General features: G+C 39.5%; 1 pseudogene across 1 annotated transcript in view; it reads right to left on the bottom strand.

The window, feature by feature from the left end:
* The window catches only part of LOC306870258 (pyruvate carboxylase, mitochondrial-like), a 373,186-nt pseudogene that overhangs the window by 180,496 nt on the left and 178,692 nt on the right, over nucleotides 1-13,998 (bottom strand). Inside the window, exon 13 of the transcript in view lies at nucleotides 5,747-5,929. The product of the transcript in view is annotated as a pyruvate carboxylase, mitochondrial-like (transcript). The remainder of the gene's footprint in view (nucleotides 1-5,746; nucleotides 5,930-13,998) is intronic.

Here is a 13,998-nt window from a genome sequence, read left to right as displayed (position 1 = left end):
CACTCATCCAGCCCAGTACAGCGAAACCCCTCAGATCACAGCATAAAAGCTCAAACCTACAAAAAAACTTATTTTTTGTATCCCTCTTTTTGGATTTCCACTCATGCTTATCCATCTTCTCACTCAGTCCTCTCTCTCTCTCAGTCTTGACTTTTTATTGCTGCTTTCAAAGGCGGTCACAGCAATTCCCAACCGCAAAATCCCCATTAAGCTTCAAAGCTCCGTTTACTCCTCCCTCTTCAACATGTGCATATATGTGTGCATGTGTGTGACAGAGAGCTTTACTGGAAGGTGTTCAGCTTATGTAACTAGGTAAACAAACACACATACTCACTTCTGAAATGCGAACATTACCTTTAGCAATTTTTTAATTACTGATTAATGGTCAAATTAGGATTTAATTTCAACTCAATTTCATAGAAATTCTGTTATCTTAAAGGGACAGTTTATACAAAAATGAATGTATGACTTTCGTTCTTCTGTGGTACTTCTTTTTTTTTCTCAAAGTGTATCACAGTGGCTTACAATGGAAGTCAGAGGTCACTAAAACTGTTACCAAAATTCTTCAAAATATCTTTGAGTGTGAGTTCAGCAGAAGAAAGTCAAACAAGTTCAGAAGGGCGTAATAATGATAGATTTTTTGGGGGTTGAAAAAAACCCTTGAGGTGGATGTTTGTCTGTCATTTCTGTACAACTACTGTCACCAAACAAGTACTGTGTGCTATTGGTTTAACAGAGTCAGAGAGCCACAAGGTTTACACTTTTTTCAGAGTAATCAGCCTATAAATGATTTACTTGCAGTTGTCTCTGCATATTAAGCTGGAATAGAAGAAAAATGACACACTTCAGCTCTAAACCTGATCCGTGTGAGCATGCATTATGTGTGAGATTCGGGCTGTATATTTCTGATGTGATTCTTTAGGAAACAGCTGTTCGGAGTGTAAGACCATTACTCTCAATGTTACTGTATCTTCCCTAAAACAAATCTCTCCCTCTCTATTCCTCTCCAAAGTCTTTTTCCATCTTATTGTGCCTGTTCCTCCTACTCTCATCGCTCAATTTCCTTCTTCCTCCCACTTTTCTCCCTGCTCTCTTTCTCTGATGAGATCTAAGCTCTTTTGATATGAATGATACATGTATTCCTTAACGATCTTTCTGTCTGATCTTTCAGTCACTGCAACAATTCTCATTAATGATTAATCTCAAAGTCTTCTATACACAACAAACCGCAATACTCAAACTACACACAAACAACTAAGCATGCACCAACTTTACCTAAGAACCAATTAAACGAATGCAGCACATAAGCCAATTAAATGCATGAAGCGTCAGCTGAAGATCAAGTCAAATCCTACAAAGACTGATGGAAATGAAGATGAAAGGCAAAGAAAGATTTCCAAGTAATGATTGTTTATTAATTAAAGACTAACTTATGTTTTGATGACAGAATATGTTTTTCACAAGTGAATGAATGAACGATTTGACCGTTTCAAGATTTCTTTTTTCATTTTCATTTTTCATTTACGTAGTCAACTTAACCACAACATGATTCGAGTAATATTTTCTTTATTAACCATTAAAGAACATGTAACACAAAATAAGTTGTCATCATGGTGCAAGTGTGAAACAAATTTGCTTGTTAAATAGGCCTATATTTGCAAAACAAGATTCATAAATGAAGGCACTTACTGTACTAACTTGTCTTAAACATGTATATGTTCAGAAATAATGTAAGAAAAATGCTAAAAAGTCAGGGCATTGCAGTGTGCTGCTTTTCCAAACTTGCATCTAGCAATATGTTCTACTTACTGTCTTTCATAGAACATGTGACATGTGAGCGGTTAATAAATTAGCATGTGCTTAGCCCTCCCATTAAGTCAGAATTCACAACAAAACCTGACCTTTTTAAAATTATTTCTTTAACGCAGTTATCCATTGCATAACAGCACTGTAATTTTTAGGAGCTTGACAGCCCCTGGCCATTTTATGCTTTGAGTGTATTTGAAAAGCGCAGCACTAACATTCTTCAAACTTTCTCCATGGAGTAAAAGTGGTCTGGATTCTGGAACAACATGAGGGTGAATAAATGACAGAACATGTGAGTGCTCCAGAGTGGGCACGATTTAGCCTGTAGCAGATTCGGCATCTTGGTGTTATCAATCGCTCCAAGATCACTCCGATACTGCTCCATCACGAGCATAAAATATGAGCGATAAGTGGAAAACCTGGAGTGGAGTTTGAACAGAGTGATTATTGAGCACTTTAAGTGGGAGGGGAACTCCTGTTGCTCTGCTCAGCTAACACACTCTGGGAAATAATGACAGAATTTTAATTTCTGGGGAAACTAACCATTTAAGCTCAAGTGATCCTACTGATCTATTTCATGTGAGTTCATTTTCTCATCACAGATAAGCACTTCAAGAACAGATAAGGCTGCCTAACTTTCCATGAGCCTGTGTTATTGTTATACACTGCAGTCTGATCTTACTCTATCTCCAAAGTTCACTGATTTCTGTTGCCTGTTCATAAAGTGTCTCCAGATAGCAGTGAAAGACAGATAATGGTTGAAAAAGATTATCAGATGCAAAGAATATAAGAAGCAAGAAAATGTAAAGATAGATTGAGACTGAGTTGTGAGGCACATCAGAAGACCATCTGGCTTTGATTTAATGCTTCCAGAATGGCCTTTCTTCAAAGATCCACTTCACCAAAAGCTTCCCCTCTCTTTCCCTTATCATGTTATTCCTCTTTTTCTCCTGCACTCATCTCGTTGTCCTTGCAATCATTTTTCAACCATAGCATCATCTCTGAAAATACGCTGGCAAACAAACAAGTCGCATCAAAACCCATGGAAATGGCTCAAAGCAAGAAACGCCACAGACAGACAAGCTCTCAGCACAGAAACCTTTTCAAGTATATTAGACTGCTACTTCAGCACATCCCTCTCTTTTCATGTCTTTCACATGCTGCCGTCTTCATGCTCTCCATATATCCTCTCCCAGGGAAGAGACACATCTTTTTCAAATTTACAGTTTTGTGGGTAGATCTAAAGAAGACTTCAGCAACTTTCATTTGTACAGAAAACCCTAAAGGCACAGTTGATCAGATCACATTAGATGCGGCACATTCGCAAAGTGAATTTCGGCAAAAATGTGATGATTTATCATGTAACATTTGCATACTTTCAAGGTGAAGTGTTAGTGTTAAAACACTTTCTCCTAAATCCCAGTGTAATTTGGAGAGACAACTCATAGGCTGATTTCTGAAAAGAGCGAACACCATGAATGTTGGGTTAAGGGGTGGTGTGCTTTATACTAACAGTGAGTTCTTCATTCATTGTCAATGCAATTAACTAATTATTTTTCTTTAGCTTATATGAGTTAAATATTGCTTATCAAATAATAACAACCTATTAACTATAATTTACTATAGTCCTTACTTAAGATTAAGTAATAGAAAACACTAAATTGCCATTAGTTAGGTGCTTTAAAACTACCTTTATTAGACATGCATTGCATTAAACAGTGAGTGTTCCTAAAATGTTTCCAAATACATTAAGCATAAATGTGTATCAATTGACTTTATAAATAAACATTTCTTTAAACTGTTTAGCAACTCCTTTAAAATCCAACTGGTCTCTGTGCTCATATTTGTAGGTAAAAAATAAATAAATACAATTTACAAACTATGACGATAAACTATAAACTAATACTTTTCAAAGTATTCACAATTGCTTTTTTTTGCATACTTATGAATTGTTACCCATTTTATTTGGAATACAAAATTATACTGTATGTATATGTATAAAAAAGGATTAATCCCTTTTTATGAAAGCATTATACTTTATGTTCTATAAATATTCAAAAGAGTACACTGTTCCTCAGATATCACAAACTAACATCAAATAAATTTGAATATATTTGCATGCTATTGTCACTCATTCAGAATGCTTAATGACTAATGGGATAGCTTACAGTATGTATATATTTCAACATTCTGCAACATAAAAACAAATCATTTTTGTTTTGAGCAGTGTGCAGTGACCGTAAAAGCTCTGGACTCGCTGCATTGTGCGGAGGTGGTTTTCAGCTTTGGCATCGACAGGTCTTTCTCTTTTTCTCCCAAATGCGAAAAACACTGCAACCAGTGCCTCTTCTTAGAAAGACATGCTTGTTGGTGACAGTTGCTATGGGCACTACCAACTCACACGTCATTTACGGTTACCATCTCTCCCACTGTGTTGTTCTTTTGCCTGTTCTGCCACCTCGTGCACCCCCCACCCCTTTCTCTTCTCCTCCTTATGTCCATTTACGCCCTACTTCATGCACACACACTACATTTGCTCCAACAGTTTTCAGGTCAGTGTGATCTGGTGTTCAGACATATCGTCTATGAAGATAACAAGTGTTAGGAGAGATTCCACTGGTGAAATATTGCAGGCAGAAGAATTCATTCTGGCTAATTGGACGGTGTCTGATCGGCTGATGAAACCAGCTATGCTCTGCCAGTATGGTATGACTAGTGTACAATTTTTTTTAACACAAGATACTTATGGGGATCTGAAATATGGCCATTTTGGCCACCAAAAAAACACTGAGTCAATCACATAAAAAATACAAACACAAATACAAACTGATTGAGTACAATTGTACAAACATCCAAAAAGCCTGAATGACAGTAGTCAATAGTGGGCTAATCTTGATCATTTCAAGAGATTCATAACCCTGAAATATGACAGCCAACTGCGAGATTAGGCTATTACGCAAAATGCTTTGGGGCATGTAAGAAACTGGCATGACTGCAATAACAACAACAGTGACTAATATATGTTCTGAGTCACCAAGCCCTTGTTTTAAATAATATCAACATACTGACAGTAACTTAAAGACGCCCAAATCTTGTTCAACATGGCTGCATACTACACATCAAATATGCTCTGACTGACATTATGCGGTATTTTTGCTTTCGGCTTGGACATACAAGCCTATTGTTATGTACCTTATTTTCTGTCCTTCAGGCCTGATTATTAGTCAACAGTCTTTCAAAAAAGTCCCTTCACTCTGTAATATCTGTATGCACTTGACTACTGTTGGTTGCAACAGTCTCAGATCTCTATAAAAAGGTGCCTTTATGTCTTATGAACCTCTGATCCCTTGAGCTTCTGTGGATTTTTGAAACAGAGTCACTGTCAAAGGGCTCGTCTGATACAAAAGAAGTATAAAAGTATAGAAGTCAGGGAGCCTAAAAGCCTAAATGTGTTCTCAATTGACACAGGTAAACATAAATCACTAAATTCAACACAAAATACATAAGATAAAACATTTGTGTGAAAACTCCCTTCCAACATTTCAATGTATGGCATTAAATGTATGGCCAAGCTTTCCTGTAGCTCAAATAGTAGAGCATGGCGCTAGCAACGCCAAGATCATGGGTTCGATTCCCAGGGAAAGCAAGAGCTGATAAAAAAAAAAAAAAAAAAAAACGTAACTTGAATGCAATGTAAGTCGCTTTGGATAAAAGCGTCTGCTAAATGCATAAAATGTAAATATGACCAAGGAGGTCTACAGTTCCTGGAGAAAGCTATACGTCAGCATTGTCATTCAGACTCAGTTACCTATGAATGGAAGTTTTTACAGCATTAAAATTTTTACAACATTAAACACTTGGATAACCAACCAACCTTACATGTAATGCTCTGAGGTGCCATTAAAGCAGCCAATTCCTAAAGGATCAGTTTTACACCTACCTTAACACCACGAACTCTGAACTCGGTGAGCGCTCTGTGCATTTTGGTTGCAGCGGTGGGGAGATCTTTGCCACTGGCTATGACTTTAACCAGCAGTGAGTCATAGCGAGGAGAGATGATGGCCCCCTGAAATGCAGATGCAATATCCAGATAAATGCCCATACCATCTCCACTGCGAATCACCTGTTGAATGATGGGAGAGAAATAAAAATAAAGGTTTAAATCAGGAGAAATACTGCTAGAATGAGGATGAGTGTAAGTATAACAATACAGTTACAGTGCTGACACACAGGGTACAGGGAATATTTTAGGTTTCACAAGGTGTTGTGTTTTGTCTTCTAGTGTTATATTATCAATGAGATTCATTACTTTAGCTTATGTAATATTTTGATGATCAACATCATCATGATCAGATTCAATATTTAATAGATACAATTATTAGCAATGCGTCCATAAACATGATACAATACAACATCAATATAACATGATTATTACATGTTTTTTACTGTTATAAAATCACAAATTTGTGAGCATAAGGGGAAGTGAAAGTGTCAGAATAAGCATGTAACACACGTCATCGTTGTCGTCATTGATTGAGTCGTGAATCGTGAAATAGCTGTGTTGTTATTAGAGCTTGTGCAGTCACTCTGAAGAAACTGCAAAGACTGAGCCAGCCAAATCGCTCTCTCAGGACCCTACTGGTCACAATAGCTCTAAAGCCTAACCACACACGCGGGCATAAACCGCTTCAGCTACAATTAAAGCAACACTTTAATAAAGCTTTAATGTTTCCATTTTTCATTTCATGGGTATGTTCTTCAGTGCAGTGCTCTGTGCTGTACAGCGTTGTGAGTCTCGGCATGCCTGCATTATTTATGCTGCAATCAGCCTGCTGTGCCACATATTAGTACAAAATAATCACATTACATAACCAACTATGCCAGTTCTTGTTGAGGTTATTCTCTCCTCATATAAAGTAGTCTTATCGGACAAACATTTGTGAATAAAAAAAAGCTGAAAAAATAAATGTCACAGGGTGCAGGAATGGTTATTAAAACACTGCTTTTACTTAATGTAATGCTGACTGGTGCTCAGACATGTCTGAATTGTATTTTTTGTTTGCCGTTTGTTTCAGTATATTGCCACTGGTACCTATACCTGAATAGTAATCAGAAATTATGTTTATTTTAAAATAAGTTATAATTTATCTAAGGATTTAATTTTGTCTGATCTAGGTCTGTCAAAATGAACACAATATATTAACACCAGATATTAAGAAACTGTTTAACAGTGTTAATTCCTTTTAACACAGTTAACACATTTATTTAATGTGACATTAGAGCTATTTTTCTCTGTTCTGTGTAATTTTGGTAACAATAGTAAGAACCTCTTGAAAAGTATGTGAGCACAAGTGTCATTATTCAACAAACACTTATTTTCTAAGCTGTAAATGCGGACATTGTACTATAACCAACCCCTAACAGATTTTTTTTACAAGAATCTTTACAAAAGTCAATTGTTACACTGCTTTTTTTCTTTTAAATGAGGACATACCTAGGAGGTTTTGGAGATTTTGTAGTTTCAAATTAAGAAAATTAAATAATCAAATAAAGATGGGACATTTAACAACAAATCAACAGAACATCCTTATCAACAAAAATCAACAAGCATGAAACACCATTAATTTTGGAAACGTTAATGCAGGCGTGTCCAATCCTGCCACTTTGCTGCCGTGTTTAGCTCCAAGACACCTGCCAAAAAGTTCCTAGAGATGCTGAAGGTCTTGATTAGCTGGTTCAGGTGTGTTTAATTAGGGTTGGCACTAAACTCTGCAGGAAGGTAGCCCTCCAGGAGACACCTCACATTAAGGATTTTTTTGCGAAAAAATATTTAGCGCTTTAAAATATTTACAATATAGCTGATGGAAATGCCAATTATCGATTAAATTTCTCATGTGTCGACAAAATCTTTTTCTGTTTAACTTTAGTGCATAAATTCCATATCGATACTTCAAATGTCGCAAAAATTTGTTTGGAAACACTTTTTGTCGAGAAAAGGGGCTTTAACACAAATAAATGTGGAGTCACATGACAGATTTAGCCTATATGCAGCATCCGTGTTCATGGTGTTGCTCACGTTAAAGCACCGTTTCCCTGTAGTTCAAAATCGCAGTAAATCATATTCATATTATTAAATTGTATCTAAAATTATTTTATACATGGTAAGAAAAAGACGAGTTACCTCTCAAACATACTTATCTTAATTTGGTGTTAGTAGGTTAGCCGTTTACATGATTATTATTATTTTTTACAGTGCATTGTTCAGTTTAAATAGCCTGTAGTCCATGCCTTTCAGCTTGACCACCATAACCCCGTGATATTATGCCAAGCACATTTTGTTTTACATGAACGTGAAGAACAAAAGTTTAAATTAATTCGTTTTGGCTTGTTAGCTTCTTATATTTTTATTCTTGCATTGTTCGGAGTTCTTTCTACCGTTAAATTTAAATGATTTGTTGTGGAGTGAGGGGAAAAAAATATTTTTTTCATGTTTCTTCAATATTTTTGGCTGACTGTATTTTATTATGACATGAACAGGCTGTGTTGTGGAAGCTATGCTTAACTGCGCGTGAGGCGCCGGCGATCGCTTGTGGGTTTTTTTTTTTTGTTTGTTTGTTTTTGTCATGAGTCCGGGCTCGGCAGTTCTTCCCGTTTCCACCAGAGGTCACCATCTCCCTTCCTCCCGGACTCATCTCCGTAATCACATACACCTGCCACATCACATACATCTGCTTAACCACACACACCTGTACACTTCACACTCCCAGCTGTTCTCCATTTGCCACAGACTATATAGTCTCCCCTCTCCCACCACTCTGCCTGGGTTCGTTATTTGTTATCTGATGTGTTTTGTATTTCTAGTATTGACTCTGGTCTGGGATACATGCACTTTGTTGCCATTTGTATCCCAGTCCTTTTCTGTTTTGCTTTTTTGTGCCGTGTTGGCCTTTTTGTTTATTATTAAAAGCACCTCACCTGCATCTGAACCCTGACTACGTCTTTTCGCTGCGCTTCTTTGCCGTTCCGTGACAGAACGAACCCAGCAAACAGGGGTCCAGCAGGGAGGTTGCTCAATATCCGCCAGGGAGACCGGAGCATGGAGGAGTATGCCAGGGATTTCATTGGAGTGGCTCGGCGGGTGGATATGGAGAAGACCTGCCTCGTGGTCTTTTTTTACGGAGGCCTGGCCGACCCCTTCAAGACCCTGGTGCCATACTGGGACCCCGAGGAGTCGCTGGAGGACTACATTGACCTGGCTCTGCAGGTGAGCGGCTCAGCCTTCAGGGTGGAGTTAGCTGCGGAGCCCGTTCACAGTTCTCCCGAGGCGGCGATCCGGGGGGGCGGCGGAGGCGTCGGCGGCCACGCCCAGTGCCTCGCGCCCGCTTCTGGAGCATCCTGGGCTGATGCGCAGCGTGCGGGAACCCCCGCTGATGTCAGTGCGAGTGGCGGTGACTGCTCACATTCCTCCCGAGAGAGCGGTGTTCGCTCACGAAGCTCCCGAGACAGCGGTGTCCGCCCACGTTCCTCCCGAGAGAGCGGTGTTCGCTCACGAAGCTCCCGAGACAGTGGTGCCCGCCCACGTTCCTCCTGAGAGAGGGGTGTTCGCTCACGAAGCTCCCGAGGCGATGGTGACCGCTCACATTCCTCCCGAAAGAGCGGTGTTTGCTCACGAAGCTCCCGAGACAGCAGTGCCCGCCCACGTTCCTCCCGAGAGAGCAGTGTTCGCCCACGTTCCTCCCGAGACAGCGGTGCCCGCCCACGTTCCTCCCGAGACAGCGGTGCCCGCCCACGTTCCTCCCGAGACAGCGGTGCCCGCCCACGTTCCTCCCGAGACAGCGGTGCCCGCGCACGAAGCTCCCGAGACAGCGGTGTTCACTCCCGAGGCGATTGTGACCGCTCACGTTCCTCACGAGACAGCAGAGCTCACTCACGAAGCTCCCGAGGCGATGGTGACCGTTCACGTTCCTCACGAGACAGCGGAGCTCACTCATGAAGCTCCCTAGGCAATGGTGACCGCTCACGTTCCTCACGAGACAGCAGAGCTCGCTCACGAAGCGATGGTGACCGCTCACGTTCCCTCCGAGACAGCGGTGTTCGCTCACGTTCCCTCCGAGGCAGCAGAGCTCGCTTCAGGCTTACTTAAAGGGGCGGAGCCCGCTGATGTTGCCCCCGAGGCCGTGGTGCTCACTTCATGCCTTCCCGAAGTGGCGGTGTCCACTGATGTTCCCCACCCTGATGTGCCCCCCGAAGCGGTGGAGCCCGCCATTGCCCGCTCCAGGATGGCAGCTCCACACACACCGCTGTGGTGGCCGCTGGTTTTGCCCTGGGTTTCCATCCCGCCGGCGCTGCCTCAGGCCCCAGGTTCCCCTCCGCTACACGGGCCTGGCCCACCATCCCTCCCCCGGTTCCACCTCCCACCTCGGCCCCTCCGGTCATGAGTCCGGGCTCGGCAGTTCTTCCCGTTTCCACCAGAGGTCACCATCTCCCTTCCTCCCGGACTCATCTCCGTAATCACATACACCTGCCACATCACATACACCTGCTTAACCACACACACCTGTACACTTCACACTCCCAGCTGTTCTCCATTTGCCACAGACTATATAGTCTCCCCTCTCCCACCACTCTGCCTGGGTTCGTTATTTGTTATTTGTTATCTGATGTGTTTTGTATTTCTAGTATTGGCTCTGGTCTGGGATACATGCACTTTGTTGCCGTTTGTATCCCAGTCCTTTTCTGTTTTGCTTTTTTGTGCCGTGTTGGCCTTTTTGTATATTATTAAAAGCACCTCACCTGCATCTGGACCCTGACTACGTCTTTCCACAGCGCTCCTCTTAGCGTTCCGTGACAGTTTTTTGTTTTCCCCTGGAAACAACTTGCACTAGCCTACTCCTTCATTTGTGGTCATATAAGAGTACGACACGATTCAAAATATTTATTTTATTTGTGTACATTCACAATAAAAAACAAAACGTACTTTTGTGAAATAAAGGAAAACTGCGCATCACAAAAATTAACCGAAATTCTGCATATAGGCTGTTAATTGTTGCAGTTTTTTTTATTTTTATTTTGTTTTGTTAATTCATTAAATATTTAGAAAACTATATTTAGCATATGGGCCTGTTTCTTTATATAAAAGCTTATGTTTTTCTCCGTTCGCAGAAGCGCTGCAGGTGCGTGAATCCTCACCTTCATGTTGTTTATGCTGCTTTTTGCGTGTATAAAATGAATCCCTGGAAAACAAATTTAGGTATTTGTAATGGGTCAAGCCACCTATCAATTTAAATTTAATTTAATTGTAATTTAACATAATCTTGTCAGTTAACGGTCAATGTGGCTTACCGTCGGTTATGAGAAATAAAATAACTGGAATGAACATTAATCAGAAAAATTATAATAATACAATTGCAACTGTTTATGATCATTGCTTGATTATCAACAGTGACCTATCTATCTAGTCTATAACAAAGTACACACAAAAAAAAAAAAAAAAAAAACTCATGACACTTAAAAATAATTTTATGTAGGCCTATACAATTTAATATAGGCTTTTTGTTTTTTCAAATGGATGAAGAACAGCTAGCCTATAATTTACGCAATAGGATAAATGATGTATGGTATGGAAGCCCGTTTCCGCCAATGAATAAAAAATAAAACAAGGTAATTGCGACTTTTTATCTCACAATTCGGACTTTTTTTCTCGCAATTCTGACTTTATAACTCGCAATTCTGACTTTATAACTCGCAATTCTGAGATATAAACTCGCAATTCTGACTTTATAACTCGCAATTCTGACTTTATAACTCGTAATTCTGACTTTATAACTCGCAATTCTGACTTTATAACTTGCAATTCTGACTTTATAACTCGCAATTCTGAGATATAAACTCGCAATTCTGACTTTATAACTCGCAATTCTGACTTTATAACTCGCAATTCTGACTTTATAACTCGCAATTCTGACTTTATAACTCGCAATTCTGAGATATAAACTCGCAATTCTGACTTTATAACTCGCAATTCTGAGATATAAACTCGCAATTATGACTTTATAACTCGCAATTCTGACTTTATAACTCGTAATTCTGACTTTATAACTCGCAATTCTGACTTTATAACTCGCAATTCTGAGATATAAACTCGCAATTCTGACTTTATAACTCGCAATTCTGACTTTATAACTCGCAATTCTGACTTTATAACTCGCAATTCTGAGATATAAACTCGCAATTCTGACTTTATAACTCGCAATTCTGAGATATAAACTCGCAATTCTGACTTTATAACTCGCAATTCTGAGATATAAACTCGCAATTCTGACTTTTTTTCTCACAATTGCGAGTTTATATCTCACAACTCTGACTTTCTCGCACCATAGCAAACCACTCTCCATGTAAGGCTTTGCAGTACTTTGTTCAGTTTGCTATAGATGAACTATTGAACTAGATGAATTTTGCGTCCGAATATGATTTTTGAACAAACATAAAAATGACTCATTCTTCTTTATTTCTGTGTTTTGCGCTCGCGGTTGGACAGTACCATTACCGCCGGGCTTTCAGACACAACATTCTTCATTTCTTTATAGTTCTGAGTTTGAGGCAGCTTCTATCACGTTATTTTAATAACAGCTGTCAAATAAAGCGCGTATTATTGTAACACGAGAGTGGATATGAATGCACGCAGGTGGATTTCCTTCACTCTTATTATAATGAGATGGCTTTGTTTAAAATACATAAATTCACATGTAAGCGAAAAGGTGAATTGTATTGCAAAGTTTAAGGGTTCATATAAACAGAACTTTCAGAATCTGAATCCAGATTGGATTTATTCGGATTGACAAAAAATAGACTGACAGCCTTAGTCTACTCTTAGCACATATGCAAATTCATACCCTAACACCAAAAACATTTATTTGTTCTGTGTGTAGAAATCGAAAGCAAAAATTTAAATCAGTAAATGAGAGCAGCCAAGCGGGGGTCTATCTCCAATCACACATTAATCAGAGTATCATCAAGGCTTAATAATTAGACTGTATTGATCAGCCAAGATCCAGGTACCCAGATGCCCTTTAGCCAATTAGTGATGTCTAAAATCCACAGGAGCCACTTCTCAAGAGCAAAAGCAATCAAAAGCAGCTCAGCGAGAGCAGGGAAACTGACCATTACAGAGAATTGTACTTTCATATGAGTTGTATGGAGCCTGTTACATTCATTATTACATTATAGCGACACAGCAGGTTTCACCTCTTTCTTTCTTTGCTCTCCTTCCACCCCTCTACCCGGACAATGCTCCACATCATTACATTTTTCTGTCATTAATTTTCTGTTGAAACTTTTCTCCTCTCTTTGTCCTCCGAGGATGCCAAATCTCATTTCTAACTGTCTTCCACTGATTTAATGCCAATTACATCTTCACAACACACCAACAAACACACACACTTGTCTGAAAGCACATTTAAAAAAAACATTTAATTTCGGAGCTCTTTAAAAAACACCATTGATCACACTGATTAATACAAATACACAGTTCACAAGTTCCATGCCCACAATCATATATCAACTCTAGAATCCCTTTGAGGGTATAAGGGTAATTAAAGTCATGCGCAATCTAAGATCCGTGACACTGGCTGCAAGACTATTCAGCAAAGGTTTGAAATGGGACTTGTATATGTAGTTGTGATTGGTAAGGCACATATTAGTACTGCTCATATTTAGAGTCGAAGGCTCTTTCACTACTTTTGGTTATAAGTAACCACCTAGCAACCTTCAGGAACATTGCATAGCCAATACACGCTGGAACTCCATAATATACGTTTCGCATGGACAAGCACCACTAAAAATATGGTTTCTGAATATCAGTCTTGATTTTCTTTCTAACCCCAGTAGATATATTTAGTTGAAATGTTAAATGTCTAATTAGCTGTGATTTCTCTTTCAGTGTCTTGGCAGAGAAACTCTCTCCCTTTGCACTACCTGCAAGTTCACCAGAGCACGATACTGACACAATTTTGATCTACATACATGCACACTAATTGAAAATACTGTTCAAGCAACTCCAATTAAAAAATTTAGCCATAAGCAGTAATCATCGGGACCCATGTAGAATGAAAAAGGGGACAATATTACCACAACCATTGTGAAAAAATAGATACTGTGGGGGTTGTGGATACAGGTGCTGTGGGGTTAAATGCC

The sequence above is a fragment of the Barbus barbus genome (assembly GCF_936440315.1).
Source record: "Barbus barbus genome assembly, chromosome: 1".
Classification (NCBI taxonomy): domain Eukaryota; kingdom Metazoa; phylum Chordata; class Actinopteri; order Cypriniformes; family Cyprinidae; genus Barbus; species Barbus barbus.
This window is presented reverse-complemented; position numbering and strand designations above follow the sequence as displayed.